We start from the raw sequence: 18,675 nt of genomic DNA on the forward strand, positions 1-18,675 counted from the left end.
CGAAGAACTCGCTCATCCCTCTCTAAAACCTGAACAGGCTCCTCATCATATGACAAATCAGGTCTCAGCTCTACCTCATCAACCTGGATGATGTGATCTGGATCTGGACGGTATCGCCTCAAAATAGACACATGAAAAATCATGAATACGACTGAGCTGGGGAGGCAACTCGAGCTGATAAGCAACAGGTCAACTTTCTTCAAATATGATACAGCCCAATAAATCGCGAACTCAGTTTACCCTTACGTCCAAATCTCAATACCTTCTTCCATGGGATACCTTGAGAAAAACCTGATCTCTAACCTCAAACTCGATATTCTTACATCGCTTATATTTGTATGCTTTCTGCTGCCTATCAAATGCATCTTTTAAGCGATCACGGATCAATCTGACGGTATCTTCAGTCTCTTGAACCAAATCTGGATCCAAAGTTTTTTATCATGCAACTCTGTCTAACATATAGGAGTACGACATCTCCGTCCATACAGAGCCTCGTACGGTGCCATGCGAATACTCGCTGATAACTATTATTGTAAGCAAACTCAGCTAACGGCAAGAAATCTTCCCAACTACCACAGAAATCAATCACATAACCCCGTAACATATCCTCCAACACTTGAATAACTCGCTTAGACTGTCCATCCGTCTGAGGATGAAAGTTATACTAAAATTCAAACAAGTACCCAAAGCCTCGTACAAAGCCTTCTAGAACCTGGAAGTGAACCTCACATCTCGATTAGATATGATAGACAACGGTACATCATGAAGTCTAACGATCTCAAAAATGTACAACTTAGCCAGTTTGTCCAGAGAATAATTAATCCGGATAGGAATAAAGTGCATTGACTTGGTAAGTCGATTAACAATCACCCAAATAGAATCCTTTTTGGAAGGAGTCATAGGAAGACCAGAAATGAAGTCCATCGTAATGCGCTCCCATTTCCATTCAGGAATCTTAATTGACTGTATCAATCCAGATGGATGTTGGTGTTCTGCCTTAACCTGCTGACAAGTCAAACACCTCGCTACAAAATCTGAAATATTCTTTTTCATACTAGTCCAAAAGTAGCACTCCTTGAGATTATTGTACATTTTTCCCCTCCAGAATGCATAGCATAAGGACTACTTTGAGCCTCTTGAAGAATAATCCCTCTCAACTTATCATCTTTAGGGACGCAATAACGACCGTGAAAACACAAAATACCATCATGATCCACAGTATACTCTAAACTCGATCCCTGCTTAACTTGTTCAATAATGGGAAGTAATGAGCCATCCAGAAGTTGTTTGGCCTTAATATTCTTGGCCAAAGTGGGTTTAACCTGCAACTTTGCTAACAGACTGTTATCATCAAATAAACTCAAGTTGGCGAATAAGGCTATGAGATATGTTTTTGTTTTAAAGATGCTGTCTCAAATTCAATTCTTTCTGAGTAAGCAGATACTTCAGACTCTTATGATCAATATAAATATAAACTTTCTCCGTATAGGTAGTGTCTCCAGATCTTTAAAGCAAAACCGCGGAAGCTAACTCCAGATCGTGAATAGGATAGTTACGCTCATACGGCTTTAACTGACGCGAAGCATAAGCGAAAACCTTCCCATCTTGCATCAAAACACATCCTAATCCAGAGTGAGAAGCATCACTGTAGACATAAAAATATTTCCCATATTCAGGCTGAATCAGCACTGGGGCTTGAGTTAGAACAGTCTTTAACTTCTCAAAGCTAGCTTGTTGGTTCTCAGACCAGACAAATGGAACATATTTCCTCAATAGTTTTGTCAGAGGAGCTGCAATAAGGGAGAACCCCTCAACGAAACGACGGTAGTAACCAGCTAAGCCCAAGAAACTACGGATCTCAGAAACATTCCTGGGTTGCTTCCAGTTCAGAATAGCCTCCACTTTGCTCGGATCCACCTGAATACCATCAGCAGAAACAATATGTCTAAGAAAAGTCACTTCGCTGAGCCAGAACTCACACTTGCTCACTTAGCGTATAGCTTATTCTCCCTTAGAGTCTGTAGAATAATCCTTAAATGCTTCTCATATTCTGCTTCACTTCTAGAATACACCAGTATGTCATCAATGAACACAACTACAAACTGATCCAAATAAGGTCGAAACACCCTATGCATCAGATCCATAAAAGCAGCAGGGGCATTTGTTAACCCGAATGACATCACTAAAAACTCATAATGCCCATACCGAGTACGGAAAGCAGTCTTCGTAATATTTGAATATTTCACTTTGTGTTGATAATAACCAGACCTCAAGTCTATTTTTGAAAAGATAGAAGCCCCTCGAAATTGGTCAAATAGATCATCAATTCTGGGCAGAGGATATTTGTTTTTAACCGTGAGCTTCTTCAGTTTCTTATAATCAATACAGAGTCTCAATGTCCCATCTTTCTTCTTGACAAGAGAACTGGGGATCCCCACGGTGATACACTGGGTCGGATAAATCCCCTGTCCAACAACTCCTGGAGTTGAACTTTCAGTTCCTTAAGCTCCTTTGGGGCCATACGATAAGGAGCCATTGAAACTGGAGTGGAACCAGAATAAAATTCAATCTCAAACTCAACCTCTCTATCCGGCGGTAATCCAGGCAACTCCTCGGGAAAAACATCAGAAAATTCCTTGACAATTTGGATGCCTTCAATATCAGATTGAGAACTCCTAGTATCCAATATATAAGCAAGAAATGCCTCGGGACCTTTCCTGATCATCTTCTCAGTTACCAAAGTAGATACAACATTCGTCAGAAATCCACGGCGTTCCCCGATCATTACAATCTTTTGATTATATGGGGTCTTCAGAACAACTCTCTTGGTCTCAAAATCAATATTTACTCGATGTTTGTCCAACCCATCTATGCCGAGAATCAAATCAAACTCTTCCAAAGGTAACTCCATCAGGTCAGCCAGAAAAATTTCCCTATTGATCTCTATAGGGCACTCTTTAAAAATACGATCCAATATGACGGACTTGCCTAAGGGACTTTGAACTATCACTGAATTCTCAGTATTCTCAACATGAATATTTAGACCCTCAGAAATAGAATGTGATACATAGGAATTGGTAAAACCATTATCAAATAATGCAAAGTAGGGAACTGAATGAATAATAATAGTACCTGCAGTAACATTAGGCCCATCACGATCCTGTCGAAATCTAACAGTGTAAACCAATGCAGGTTGTCTAGCTTCATATCTGAATGGACCCTTATTCTGAGATGCTCGGCCTCTATTAGCCGATCTATGTGCTCTCTCCTGAGTACGACCCCCAGCTGAAATCTGAACTGTACTATAAGAACTAATTGGAGTTCGAGATGGTGTCTAAACTGTAAGACCTGACCCTATACATCCTTTACAAAATGATCACCATAACCACATTTAAAACAGGTACCCAATTTTCTTCTGTATTCCCCAGGATGAGGTTTCCCACAATAATTACATGGCTGCGACCTAGAATCAACAGGTCTAGAAATTGAAGAACTAGATGCCACAGGCCTGGCACTTGCACCGCATCTCTGAAAAGATTCACCCCTGCCTCTCTTGCTGGGGGTGCAGATGAATAAATAGAACCAGAAGGCCTCTTGAATAGGGTTTGAGCTCGAACACTATCTCTCTTGCGCTCTATACCCAATGCTCTATTTCCTCAGCAGTCTTGGCTACCTCAACCAATGCATCAAAATTCCTCTCTCGGTGGGTAGCGTCTCGACTCCTGATCTCATACCGGAGTCCATTCTAGAATCTCAAACATTTATCTGTCTCTGTGTCAACAAGTCCATGAGCATAATGGCTCAATCGGATGAACTCAATCTCGTAGTCCTAACAGACATATTACCCTGCTCTAGATTCTGAAACACCTAGCGTCGCTCCTGCAGATATCTCTCTCCGATGTAGCGACTCCGGAAACGTGTCTTAAAAAGATCTCATGTTAACTGGTTTCTCAAAATACTACCAGAAATCGATTGCCACCATCTAAAACTTTCTTTCTTCAACATTGTTAGGACCCCCTTTAACTTCTACTCATGTCTCAGATCCATCTCATCCATAATCCTCTCTGTGTCCTCCAGCCAATACTCAGCGTCTGTTGGAGGTCCACTAGTAATACCCTCGAATGGAACTACACCAACAGCGACCAAAGAATTCGAAATCTCCACTGCAGTCATATTACTAGGGGCTCTGGCAGCTCTTTAAAACATACGGAATATAGCTCTATTAATGGCGTATTCGTTTATGTCAGTATCCTCATCTCCAGTGACGGAAGGGTCCCTCACAGGAGTAAACTGATCATCATGAGAAAGAGTTGGATTTACTTGCGGAACATCGGATCACGTGTTGACATCGGATCGTCTATCGTAATAGAAGGTCGAGTGACTCGTCCTCGACCACGGCCACGTCCTGTTCTACGACATCTAGCAACACTCATCGTTGGATCTATAAGGCTCTACAGAAAGAATTTGAAACATATGTCAGATTAGCATCAGGGATCTCGAGAAAACTTTAAATCATAAAATAAGGTGATATTTTTTTTTCTTTCAAAATTTCTTAAAAATCCAAAGTTTAGGACCCATATACAGTCCGAGTGTTTAAAACCTGGCTCTGATACCACCAAATATAACCCCTCAGACTCGGTCTGTAAGTTAGACCCAAACCTAAGTGGTCACATATCCCATTCAGAGATTTTTTTTTAAAACAACTTATAATACATTAATTATAATACAAAACAAAATTATAATACAGATATATCAAAAAAGATAGCAATACATGTCACCAAACACAATTGAAAAAATATAGAGATATACGTTCGTACAAAATAAGTAGTTGATCTCCCCTGATGCCAAATCTGCTAGCTTACGGTCTGTTGTTATCTAAAAAAAGGTAAAAAACTATAGAATGAGCAAAAATGCCAAGTGTGCTCCGTACAGTGTATATAAAAACATACTGATAAAAATATTTCAGTAAAATCGATTTATGCAAATATGTCGTTAAAAATATGAACACTACCCCCATCCGATAACAACAAAATGTGTAGGTTCCCCAGAACCATACAACCCCGACACAACAGTAAGGCCCTGAGCACACAGCCGAGGAGCCTGCATATATTCTTCCTCCAACATATACCCCCAATGATATTAATAACATGAATGCATCCGAGTGAAAACAATGATTAATCCTTTAAAACGTGAAAATGTTTCATGCTTAGAAATCATATAATTACATAAAACAAATAAAATCGAATCATTAACGTACAGTAGATCATATATCAGATAAGCCATATTCAGAAATCAGGTATAAAAATATACCGTAACCAGAGATCATATAATAAGTGTGCCATAAATCGTATATCAAACAAACGGTATTCGGATCGATGGTTTAAAACAATAAAGTAACACCTTCAGGAAACACACCTGTAACAGTCAGAGAATTCAGATAAGGAAGCCTATTACTGGGTGTCGATCACGCTCTGCTGCAGCGCTAGATCCTACGAATTAGAAAAATCCATATTGGAATCCTAATATAAATAATCTAAATCTTATTTAAATAATATACGGAAACCTACGGGTAATTCTTGTAGTACGCGGTTCGGGCTGATCTGACGAACGACAACTCCGAACCTAACTGATCCTCGCTCAGGTGAAATACGAGTACCTTCATAAATATTTTATTAAATCAATTCCTTAACCAAATCTCAAATAAATAATCAAAATACTAAAATATTAAGCCTTTTTGAGTTCACATGCTCGATTCAGGGATTTTGGGTCAGAATTTGGCAAAACGGACTTCGGAATCAGATTCAGGACGTCGAAAACATAAAGTATGACCTTCCAAAATTTGAATTCTTGGTCAAAATCAAAGTCAACGGGTTTGACTGATGATTTGGAGACTTTCGGGTTCGAATTTAGCGAAACGGATCCCAAAAATAGATCCGGGACGTCGAAAAATGTCAAGATAGGTATACTCGGGAAAGATTAACGGTCGTTTAATGGTATGTCAAAACCGGCCAAAGTTCTGGTCAAAGATGATCAACCATTTTACGAAATTAACACCTTTTTTTAAAAAATTTATGAAAATATCATCATTTTCAAAATAATTACTAAAATAACTCTATTTTCAAAAAATTACTAAAATATCATTTTTTTTAAAAAATTATAAAATTATCATTCTTTTAAAAAAATTACAAAATAGCACCATTTTCAAATAATTACCACCACTAATTTCAAAATAATTACTAAAATATCACCTGGTCAACGGGTCGGGTTAGAACCGGTCAAATCGGTTTAAAACCGGTCACAGGTCATTTTGACCTTCCCCACGCTCAGTGGCGGCGCGGGGGCGAGTGGGACCTCTTTCGTCTGCGTAAAATTCACATAAAAAATCCTAAAAATTATTTTAAACAATTTTAAGGCACTTACAAAGCTCGGTTCAAAATTTTGAACGGCAGAGAGCTCGATTTCAAGGAATCGAAAACTTTGACCGCTTCACCTCCTCACGCGCCGTCAATGGAGACCAAGGATGACACCGGTAAACTCGAAACGGCACAAGGAACGATGGTGTGGGAGGTGTAAAAAACGGAGTAACGATCGGCGATGAATTTAAGATTTTCCCGGCGATGGTACTAAAAAAAACGTCGAGACTTTGACTTGAAATTCACGGTGTTTGACAGCGTTTCACTTTAATTAATTTAAGGGGTTTGTTTCTCGCTCGATTATGAACACGATGGTGTTTTCAAATCGACAATCGGAGGGTCGAACGGCGTCGGAATCGGGTTTCAAAGGAGAGGTTTTGGGAGAGCAAATTTGGGAATGGTTTTCTGCTTTTTGAAATAGAAAACCCACGTATATAACATGGTTTTACCGACAGTTTCAGGGTAATTCAAAGTTTGGTCTCTGAATTTCCTTTAACTCTAAAATAGGCTATAAATTTTAAAAACTTTCAATTTAGTCCCCAAATTTCACAAATTTACTTAATTAACTCCTCAAATTCCAATTAATATTTTTTTCTTTCAAAATTATGGGTTGTTACAATAATTATATCTTTATGACTTCTTAGCCTTTATGACATGTTTTTTTGCCTTTGGTAGTTTACAGTTTATTGTTGTTGTTTTCGTTTATATTTTCTTACAATGTTGGATTTGACATCGCCACGACTGATCAAGATGGTGATTATTGTTTTCATACTTATCTTCCCTACTTTGGACCATTGGATTGATTTGGATAGCCGTTTGTGCTCGTGGATAGTTTTCTCGCATTGCTCGACTCTGATTTACGATTTTTCGGTGGTCTTTAATAGTTTCATCCCATTTTGCGATTCATTTGCCGATGTAGTCAGATTTATTTGTATCTTTATTTATTCGAGCATTGGTTAGATTTTTAACTTTTTCCTTTTATGGTCTTTGTGTAATGTAGGTGTCTAGTTTTGTATTAATAGTTAAGAAAATGTTCCAATTATAATTTATTTACGTTTATGATTATGCTCATAATCATCATTGTAATTATGAATATTTTTATTTTTAATAAAACTAGCGACTTTCTATAAAAACATAATTAATATCCGACTATAGCAAAATACACAAATAATTTCAGTAACAACACAACTATAGGTGATTCAAATTCATATTTAAATAAAGAATAAAATGTCACAAGAAAAAAAGCTATAAGGGTATTTATGTAATGAAATGACAAAATAAGGAGAATCAAGGGGGTATAAGGGCATTTAAGTCATTCGGACAACTTCAACACCGACTTCCAATAATTTGAAAAAACACTTACCCGAAACAATCAAATCCAAATTAGCAAACTAAATATATATATATTTTAAAAAAAATCCAAACTCTTTTTCTTTACTTTCATTTCTCATCAATTTTTGTTATCAATTTTCTTCAAAAATAAATAAATAAATCGCAGCGATCATTCCATCAAATTGAGTAACTGTTTATGCTTTTTTTTATAATTTTGTTTCAGTTTCAGATCTGATCGCAGATCTTGAATCTCCGATTAATCTCTTCATTTTTCGGATTTTTTTCCTTCTCTTATTAACTATTTTGAAAGCGTGAATTTGAGTGAATTTTGTTGCTAGTGTGAAAAGAATTGCACCACAGCTATTCGAAATCGAATTTTCCAAGGTCGCTTTTATGTTCTTCCTTGAAAGTGAAATTCTGTATTTTGTTTTTTTATGGTTATTGTAATTACACTTACGAAGTTTGATTCTGGAGTTATGGTGTTTTCTCGTTTTTATGGTAGGTTGGTAAACAGATCTTTAAAGTTGGCTCCTCAAAGGCGATCGCAGGCCACTTGGGTGGCCAGATGCAGCAAACCAATGCTGCAGCGACGGCGCTCTACGATCACACTGACGGAGGTGGTGGCGTGTCCTTCCATAATGGGGATCCTTCCGCTAGCGATGCTGGTGATGCCGTTATGGCGCGGTGGTTGCAGTCTGCTGGATTGCAACATCTGGCCTCTCCCTTGGCATCTAGCGGTGTCGACCAACGCCTCCTTCCCAATCTCCTCATGCAGGTAAACCATCGATCTCTTTTTAATTTCCAATCGCATTTATTTATGTTTTCTGTTGTTTTCCATTAGTCACAGTAATTGTTTTGTTCCAATGCATGCAATTTGAATTCGGTTATGTATATTTTAATTTTTTATTTTAAATTGTCATTTTTATGAACTTATTTGGTGACGGTGAACGAAATTGAATTCGGTTAATGTAGATTTTTAATTGCTAATTTGTTTTAGATTTTCATTTTTATGAACTTATTTGGTGAACACTCTCCTGTTGCATTCGAATGATGGAAAATTTCCTTTAAGTTTGTACATTGTTCTTCCCCCGATAATGTGTCCTTTTGAGATTTATTTTCCACTCCGTTTGACTGAATGCATAATTGTTTTCTCGTTTGCATGTAGAAAATTCATTTTTAGAATTGAAAAGTGTCATGACTTATGAGCCTGTTAAGAAAGTCAGAGTCCATCATTAATTGATCTTTGCTTGTTTCCTTGTTTTCTGTTAATTTAGTAATTTTCATTTCCTTTCAAACAAACATTCTGTATTTATATACTTTCTCATGCAGTTAATCGTTTTGTATTTTTGTATTCGGTGATGATGAAAAGTTACTATTACATTAATAAAGGGTTATGGAGCACTGCGGAAGAGAAGCAGAGGCTTTTAAATTTATGAGGAACCTCAATTTTAACGGGGAATCTGGGTCAGAGTCATACACACCAACTGCCCAAAGTTTGGGAGGACCTGGAACATCTGATGGTTTCTACTCTCCGGAGTTCAGGGGGGACTTTGGAGCTGGGCTTCTTCTTCATGCTATGGATGATACAGAGCTTCTCTCTGAGGTATGGTTATAAGGCACTGCACATAGCTTTCATGGGAGTTACATAATTACCATTTTTCTTTCAGTTTTTGTGGGGATATGGTTAGAACATTTTTGGACGTTGTATCCTCTTTGTGTTTTTTAAAATTCATTTTATAGTGTACTCCAATTTAAGTTTGGTGTAGCATCTTCTTTTATATGTTTTCGCTTTGGAAATAAATTTTGACTTGATTTATTTGCAGCAGTTATCTCAGAACCTTTGACCCATCACCATTCATGCCTAGTTTGAATAAAGAATTTGAAGATGGATGTAATTTAACAACCAGCCGGCAGCAAAGAGCTGAGTGATGCTGATGCCTCCACTTCATTATTCTCTACCAATGAAAAAGAGATGAGCTCGAGGGAAAACAATGTTGCCAAGATTAAAGTTGTGGTATGTTGGTTTCTGGCGATGGTGCTTCTTCCCTCTCATCTCTCTCAACTTTCTATGGAGATGGGGATATCCTTATTGCTTTTCTAGGATTAATGTTTATGCTCTCCAATTTAGAATCTTTTTATTCATTTCAATGTATATGCGTGCATGTTCATAGCACAACATAATGAGGCTTTCTTTTTAAATTTCCTGGAACTAAATTTGTCTTATATGTGGTATAAGGTACGTAAAAGACCATTAAATAAGAAGGATTTCTCGGAAGGAGGATGATATTGTAACTGTGAATGAGAATGCTTTAACTGTCCATGAACCCAAGCTAAAGGTTTGTCTTATTTATGGTTGTTAATGTGAAGCCACTATGTATTGAGATGATCATTAAGAACCATTGGTGCTTCTTTGATATGCCATTTCTTATATATGTTTTGATTGTTATGTAAAGGTGGACCTAACAGCATATGTAGAGAAATGGTTTTGTTTTGATGCTGTTCTGGATGAGAATGTTACTAATGACGAGGTAATATTTGGTTGAAAGTATTTCCATCCATATGTGATTCTTGAATAAACTTTAAGTACATTATGACCAAAGTTTTATGTTTCTTGATTTGTGAAGAAAAGGATTTATTTATTCTTTGTTTGTGTCAATAGGTGTACCGTGAAACTGTGAGCCGATTATTCCCATCATCTTTCAACGAACAAAAGCCATGTTTTGCATACGGGCAAACAGGTGCGAAGTTTTTGAACCTTCTTCCTAAATGGCGGTTGTAGAATTTTGAAATAGAATGCTTTCTCGTACATTTATTCATCAACATTATGGGTATAAACAAGTATAAAGGTCTTATATATGTAAAGTAATATCTTACATTAACTATTGTAATATCTTACATTAAATGTCATATATATTAATCCTAAGATATAGCCTACAAATTTGTAACACTTCCCCACAAGTGGAGCATTGATATTATTCACGCCTAACTTGTTACATAGTAATCAATTCGGATCTCTTTAAGAGCCTTTGTGAAAATATCTCCTAGTTGTTTCCAATTTTCACATAGGGTAGTAATCGAACCTTGAATCTTTCACGAATGAAATGAAAATCAACCTCTATGTGTTTAGTTGTCATGAAAGAATAGATTAAAAGCAATGTGAAGCGCAACTTGATTATCACACTATAGCTTTGCAGGTACGAAAACCTTAATTCCTACTTCATTGAGGAACTAATATACCCATATGATTTCTAACAAAGACTTGGCCATAGAACATAATGTGGTTTCACAAACCAATGAAATCAAGTTTCCTCCTGGTTCTTGAGACCACATTTTGCTTCTTACTTTTCCCTGAAATTAATTTTCCTTCAACAAACACACAATATCCTGAAGTAGCTATCCTATCTTCCATACATCCTGCCCAATCCGAATCTAAAAACATTCGATCCTAGTATGGTCATGTTTTCCATATAGAAATCATGTCCAAGTTTGGCCATGTTTTCCATATAGAATCTCATGTCCAGAAGCATTGTAGAACTTATTCTACTGCCTTCCAATAATTAAAAGTTGGTGATGACATATACTGACAGCGCACACTTATCGAATAAGCAATATTACGACATGTCACAATAAAAATAATTCAACTTTCCAATAAGTCTTCGGTACTCTCAAGATCTGCAAATAATTCTTTTACTTGGTTAATTGTAAATTGGGAACCATTAAAGTACTACATGGTTTGACATCTAGTTTTTCCGAATCCGATAGTAAATCAAACACATACTTCCTCCGAGATAGGAAGATTCCATCCTAACTTCTGCTAACTTCAACTCCTAAGAAATATTTTAACATCCCTAAGTTTGGGTATGGGATTGAGTATGTAGAAAAGACTTCAGAGATGAACTTCAACTAAAGTCACTCGTGATACAATATCATCCACATATACAACTAATCGAATAAAATGTCCATCAGACTTAACACTGAATGATCTGACTTGTTCTTCTGTATCCCAAACTTCTCAATAGCTTGGCTAAACTTCCCAAACCAAACCAGGGACTCTAATTCAAGCCATATAGAGATTTTGTTTTTCAAACGACATGCTTTCCCATACTTCCTTTGAGCAACAAAACCATGTGGTTTCTCCATATACACTTCCTCCTAAAAATCACCATGAAGAAAAACATTTTGTCTAATTGATGTAGAGGTCAATCAAAAGTTGTTGAAATGGAGATAAACTATCTGCCAGAAGCAAGTTTAACAACGAGATAGAATCATGATAATAGTCTGGGCTTATCCTTTTACAACAAGTCTAGCTTTAAAAAGGATCTAGACATATATTATCTCAGTTTCTTCCAACATTAAGATTAATTTATCATACTTTGGTGGAGATTATATTTGGATGTTAAAGTAAAAACATCTTTTTAGCTATGTTTGTTGTTTTCTATTCCATTGGTTTCCCCTAATGCCATACTGGGAATTACCGCTTGTTTATATAGATCATTTCAAAACCCAAAATCATTTTACAATATTCAAAGATCTAGGAAGAAATTAGATTCTAGTTTAGAGCCATAAATGTTTGTTAAATGGGTACATGGTATTGAATAAACGGATAAAACTATTTGGGAGGATTAGAATTATTACTTGAAAGTTGATGCATATGCTGGTCTTTGGATAGATGCTGCAAATGTTTGCGTGTGTTTCTGAGAAAATTAGTGCTACGAGAACATCTAATTCCTGAAAAAGAAGACATCCTCTGTTCAACCAAAGAAATCAAAAATCCGATACATGATGGTCATTTTCTCATTTTCCTTGTCCTTTCTTTGTGAACAACTCCTTACCTTTCTAGTTTATGGGTTATGTGGCATTGTTGCTAATTTCTGTTCTGTCATGACATACTTCAATTCAGGTAGTGGTAAGACGTTCACAATGCAACCATTACGCTCAGAGCAGACAAGACCTTGTTAGATACTTGCATCAGCCAGTTTATCGCAATCAGAGATTTAAATTGTGGCTTAGCTTTTTTGAGATATATGGTGGAAACTCTTTGACCTTCTGAGTGATAGAAAGTATTTCCCTTCTATTCCTTTGATTATTATGTGTGTGCATGTGTGTGTTTTTAACCTTAAGACAACCTGATTGGTATTGATGTGCATATATGTACTATAACAGTTGGGTCACTCAATAATCTAAATGTTCTCCAATAGGAAACTTTTAATGAGAGAAGATGGGAGACAACAAGTCTGCATTGTTGGATTGCAAGAATTTGAGGTGTCAGAGTCCAAATTGTGAGGAATACATTGAGAGGGGAAATGCTGCTAGAAGCACAGGATCTCTGGTGCAAATGAGGAATCTTCAAGGTCACATGCTATTTTACAACTTGCCATCAGAAGCACCTGGAGAGAAAGGATTCGAAGCGGAACAAGATGGGAATGAATCAAAACCTGGGAAGGTTGTGGGAAGATTTCCTTTATTGATCTTGCCGGCAGCGAAAGAGGTGCAGATACCACTGACAATGATAGGCAACTAGGTAAGCTTGAATGTTTCTGTGGGAAAAAGGTTCAGAAACTAATCCAAAGGGACTATCTACGGATTAGCTTTATTTGTCAGCTTGTGACTAGCTTAACATCTGGTGTTTTTTGGCTTGTTCTGATAGAATGGTTTTAATTCCTAGGATCGAAGGGCTGAAATAAATAAAAGTCTTTTGGCTCTTAAGGAGTGCATTCTGCTCTAGACAATGATCAGATCCATATCCCATTCCGTGGGAGCAAACTCACCGAAGTGCTCCGTGACTCTTTTGTCGGCAATCAAGAACAGTTATGATCTCTTGTATTTCTCCAATGCAGGGTCATGTGAAACATACTCTCAATTCTCTGAGATATGCTGATAGGTATGCTTGATTTTACAACAAAGTTCTACAAAACGGACTTCCTTTGTTTCTGTAGATGTGTTGTACTTTCGATTGAAGAAAGGTTATTACTCTCCAATGAACAGGGTTAAGAGTCTTTCCAGAAGTGGTAATCCAAAGAAAGATCAGGCTGGAAATCCTTTGCCACCTAAGGATGCTCTTCAACATCTTCCCTGTAGCTACTGCTGATGTAGAAGATGCTTATGAGCAACAACAGGAAGTAAAATTTGTTGATACGGGTCGAAAGATTGTAGAGAAAGATGTTTTGCTGCAGACTTCAACAAACGGCCCGCAAATTTTTCGTCAAGTTATCCGTTCAATGGGAGGGAGGAAAGTGTAATGGCTTCTGGCCCAGTGGATAGGGATAGATTTGAAGTGAATGGTAATTATGGTGGTTCTACAAGTCAAGAGTTTACTCTCAAATTCTGAAGATTCAGCTGATACAGAAGAGAAAATGCGAAGGTGTCACCACCTCGTAGAAAAGCAACAAGAGAAGAAACACCAGAGAAGATGAGGAATATGGCCAAGAAAGATGGTGGAACTTCTGATTTGTCCACTTCAAACTCTAGGCGAGCGAATGCTGTTAATAATTATGAAGCAAATAACTTTGGATATAGACAATATGATCCTGAGCCTTCCACTGATGATACAGAAGAGAAAGTAACGAAGGTGTCGCCACTCGTAGAAAAATAGAGAAGAAAAACTGGAGAAGATGAGAAATATGGCCAAGAAAGATGGAGGAGATCTGATTGTCCTTTCAAACTCTAGGCAGGTGAATGCTGTTAATAATTACGAAACAAGTAACGTTGGATATAGACAATATGATCCTGAGCCTCCCACTGATGAGAAATCAATGCAATACTTGAGGTAGGCATCAGTTATGGTTCATTTTGTTTTCTATGTTTATAATCTTGGGAGTTTCTTCATTCTGAGTATATCTTTGGTTTGTTGTAGGAGGAAGAGGCTCTAATTGCTTCTCACAGAAAAGAAATTGAGGACACAATGGAGATTGTTCGTGAAGTAAGTAAACTTACACTTTACCAAGGGTGAAAAATGCTCGTTTTCAAGTAATTATGTTGTGAGGCATTTACATTCATTATACTGAGCCCACATCAATAAGTGGACGTGTTCGACACTCCTGTCCAATATGTTCTTGGACAAGAGTATAGGATATGGTCAATCAAGGACCCTCCAAATATATATTGAACTTATTTAAAAATTTACATGTGTTGGACACATGCTGGTACCCAACACTTGCAGTTGACCGAGCATTACAGATTCGTACAACAATTGAACCACTGTTGATCTTGTTTTGTATCTATACTACAGGAAATGAAGCTTTTGGCAGAGGTGGATCAACCAGGCAGCCACATTGACAATTATGTGACCCAGCTGAGCTTCGTGCTTTCACGCAAGGCTGCTAGTCTGGTTAGTCTTCAAGCACGCCTTGCCACTTCCAGATCGACAAAAGAGTTCTGAGTCGTTCCTCGTTGATACAGCCATGTGTTCTGCTTTGGTTGCTGCATCAGACACTGTCCAGTAATTTTTTCTCCTAAGATTTTACTTACTAGTCCTGTTGTACATTTACATTAATATTTTATTAGATCATCTGATGGGTTGACCATAGGCGTAGGTGCAAATTAGTCCCTCTACCGTAAAAGCGAGCAAGTTAGTTAATTGAATGTTTAACTTTGAAGTGAACAGGTAAATTTGTAAATGGTGATAAGGTTAAACGTTAAAAATACTGAGTTGTATTTTTTAAAGTGGGGAGTATGAAATAAGTGAACAATTTTGCCTTCATGTTAAAGATGCTACATTTTGGTTCTCTCCACCCCCCCCCCCCCCCAAAAAAATCACATCACTAAACATGATAGGTTATAGTACAAGGACTTGATTGCTCACTTTTATTGTAGTGGCACCAATATACCCTTTTGCTTATAGTACAAGAACCCGCCTGGTAGTTCAATCTTAAATGTTTCTGTATACGGATAGTTAATTGAATTCACTCGGTTCTGGCAGCCGATGCACGGAGTTTCGATTTGGGCTTGAGAGGAAATTCAGCGGTGGAAAGATCCTGATCTTATTTCCTGGCATCAATTGTTGCCATGCTCATACATGTTTCCGGCAGACGCATCGGTGACGACGATTCAGGTGCCTATACTTATGATGCTTGGTTTATGGAATTGTATTGTTTAGATGAATGTGATGATGTTCTTGTTGAGATTGAATGGCTTGTGGTGGCCTTGTGTTGTTTAACGGGCGACAAGAAAAATGTGTTCTTTAAATCATTTCTAGGAAATGAGATAAAAAGGAAACTTATATTTGTTGTTCAAAACCACCTTGTGCATGTTATATATAGACCCAAGTGTTTAAAGCAATTTATATTTGCATATTCCATAATTTATATTATATCGATCTGATATTTGTGTTTGTTAATGTCTTGAAATATTTCGTGATGCAATAATTGTATTTGAAATAATATTTTTTTATTTTTGATACATTTGTTTATTTTTGCCATGTTCATGTTTTTCAATCTCATCTAACGTTTGTTTACGTTTTCATAAAATTAAATTTTTTATTACATAAATTTGGGACTTTTTTTTTTTTAATTTTTTAATGATGTTCATATTTTCAATAATATTTAGAGGATATAGTTAAAAGCTGTCGATTGACATTTCTTCTGTGTCATAGATTGGGGGTTCAAAACCCATCATAATAAAAAATAACCTTCTCCTCTATTCAAACATCATAAAGTTGAAATAAGATTTAGTGACACAATTCAAATGACTAGATAATTTTTTAACAGAAATAAGATTGTAAACCAATTTGGAAACATAATGGGCAAAGATAAAAGCTCCTCTGTTAATGAACTGATCTAGTTACTTTACAATAGGTTTCAATTCTTTGACCGTACGAACAGCGGGGGGATTATGCTGTGCTAAAATACGAGAACCCCCACTCAGTGGGAATTTTTGTTAGATTTTTACTAACATCTTCGGTTCAACTGAAAATATTAAAAATAATTAACATTTTAGATTGCGTCTAACAGAATGTCATGTTTTTTCATCACATTTCAGGTTACGTATATTTTCCGTCGTTCTTTGACCTAATTAGACCATTCTTCTGGATTTCCCCCGTCACTTGGTCGAAAACTCCACCAAGATTTCATTCTACCGTTGTCAACAACATAGATATAGTGGTTGATCTTTCAGGCATTACGAGGCTGAGAGATTCACCGGCGTCAATTCATTTATATATTTATTGTGCTCCAACTTCAGAAGTAATAATACAGATTTGTTAGCCAAATCTTAAGATTGGTATGTGTGGTATAACACATATATATACACACATATATATATTACATATTAATGTAGGATACTATTTTACATAAATAAAATATGACCCTACGACCCGGAACTCATGTCTTATATATATATAAACAAGTGTCTGAATTTTTCCTCAAAAAATAATTTAATGTTTAAAGATTTTTCGTAAAAATTGGTGCCTAAGTTTTTTTAGTTATATTTTTAAGTGTCACCGTTATATTTTTCAATATAAAATATTATTTTTAAAAAAAAAATTTTTATAAAAGAACCCTCAAACTTTTAATGAAATTATAAAAAAAACTAAAATATCATTTCAACCTGTTACCGTGGTGGAAAGCTGGAGGAGAAACAACGGAGCGATGGCGAGGATGGGTTTGAGCGGAATTGGACGGTGGTTCGAATGGTGACGGCGTAGCATATGGACTTCAGGATCGCCAAAATCGACGAATAATAGCGACGGTTGCTTAAAATCCTTGAAACTTTGAACGCTTCTCCACGACAAACTGTGGTAACTTACGATGAAGGTCAATGCGAGTTTGATAGGAGGTCGACACTAGTGTCGATGATAGTGACGGTGATGGTCACCACCGACCAACTGATGACCTATTGCAGGCGGCAGGGAAGGGGAAAGAGGAGCTCGCGGGAGCACTGTACCTTTTTTTAAACAAAAAATATTTTATTTTTTAACTAAATTCTCAAAATTACCATAATTTGACATGTCACTTAATGATTATTTTTAACGGCGGCACCTAAATGTATACCTTTAGAAACTTTAGGCACCAATTCGTTTTTTTAGACAAAGTTATGACACTTATTTTTGTATAAGTCTATGTAATATATAAAGACATGACCCTAACGATACTCAAAAAGACAAAAATATTTAAAAACATCTAACCACATTATAGGCTTATAAACAACTGAACATCAGTGAACCGTTCGTGAACCATTCGACGGGAAGTTCGTTTATGTTCTTTTATTTATTAAACAACGAACATGAACAAGATTTTATGTTCGTTTATTAAATGAACAAACACGAACAATGGCTCATTCATTCATTTACGTTCGTGAACGTTTGATAATATATCGTTTATGTTCGTTTACTCTCGTTCATTTATGTTCGTTCACCTTATGTTTAGCCTAATCTCTCTAGACCCATTTAAAGTATGAAGGCCCAAAAAACTTTAATTTGATACCCATTAATATTTTAAATTCAATAGATTTTAAATACAAATGAAAAAACCAAAACAATTAATACAATTAACTATAAAATTACAACTTATACTAATGAATTTTATGATTATTGTTGTTGTGGTTTATGTTCATTTATGTTCGTTTTCGTTCGTTTATGTTAATTTATTATGTTCGTTTACATTCATTCGTTTGTGTCATTTACATTCGTTCATTTGTATTCGTTTATCATTTAAATGACGAGCATGAACGAACACGGACAAACTACATTCCTTAACGAATGAACACGAACAAGAATTTTTCGTTCGTTTATGTTCGTGTTCGTTCATCTGTTCGATTGAAGTTAAACGAACGAATATGAACATACATTCATTCGTGTTCGTTCGATTCGTTTACAGGCCTACACTTTATGCTGGAAACATCTGTATACGACAACACACGCCTAAGTACAAGTCCGAGCAAAAAAAATGTCAAATTTAATTTACAATGACCACAACACTGCCGAAAGGATCCAAAA

The 18,675-nt window shown here is 36.5% G+C and overlaps 1 long non-coding RNA gene and 1 pseudogene across 1 annotated transcript; both read left to right on the forward strand.

Annotated features, from left to right (window-relative positions):
• The window catches only part of LOC120152756, a 32,244-nt pseudogene extending 17,139 nt beyond the window's left edge, over positions 1-15,105 (forward strand).
• Positions 15,106-15,110: 5 nt separating this feature from the next.
• LOC120152736 lies at positions 15,111-15,948 on the forward strand. The gene is made up of 2 exons (XR_005518716.1): positions 15,111-15,183; positions 15,664-15,948. It is a non-coding gene; the product is annotated as an uncharacterized LOC120152736 (long non-coding RNA).
• The last annotated feature ends 2,727 nt before the right edge of the window (positions 15,949-18,675 follow it).

This window comes from Hibiscus syriacus, unplaced genomic scaffold, assembly GCF_006381635.1.
Source record: "Hibiscus syriacus cultivar Baekdansim isolate YM2019G1 unplaced genomic scaffold, ASM638163v2 tig00111095_pilon, whole genome shotgun sequence".
NCBI lineage: Eukaryota > Viridiplantae > Streptophyta > Magnoliopsida > Malvales > Malvaceae > Hibiscus > Hibiscus syriacus.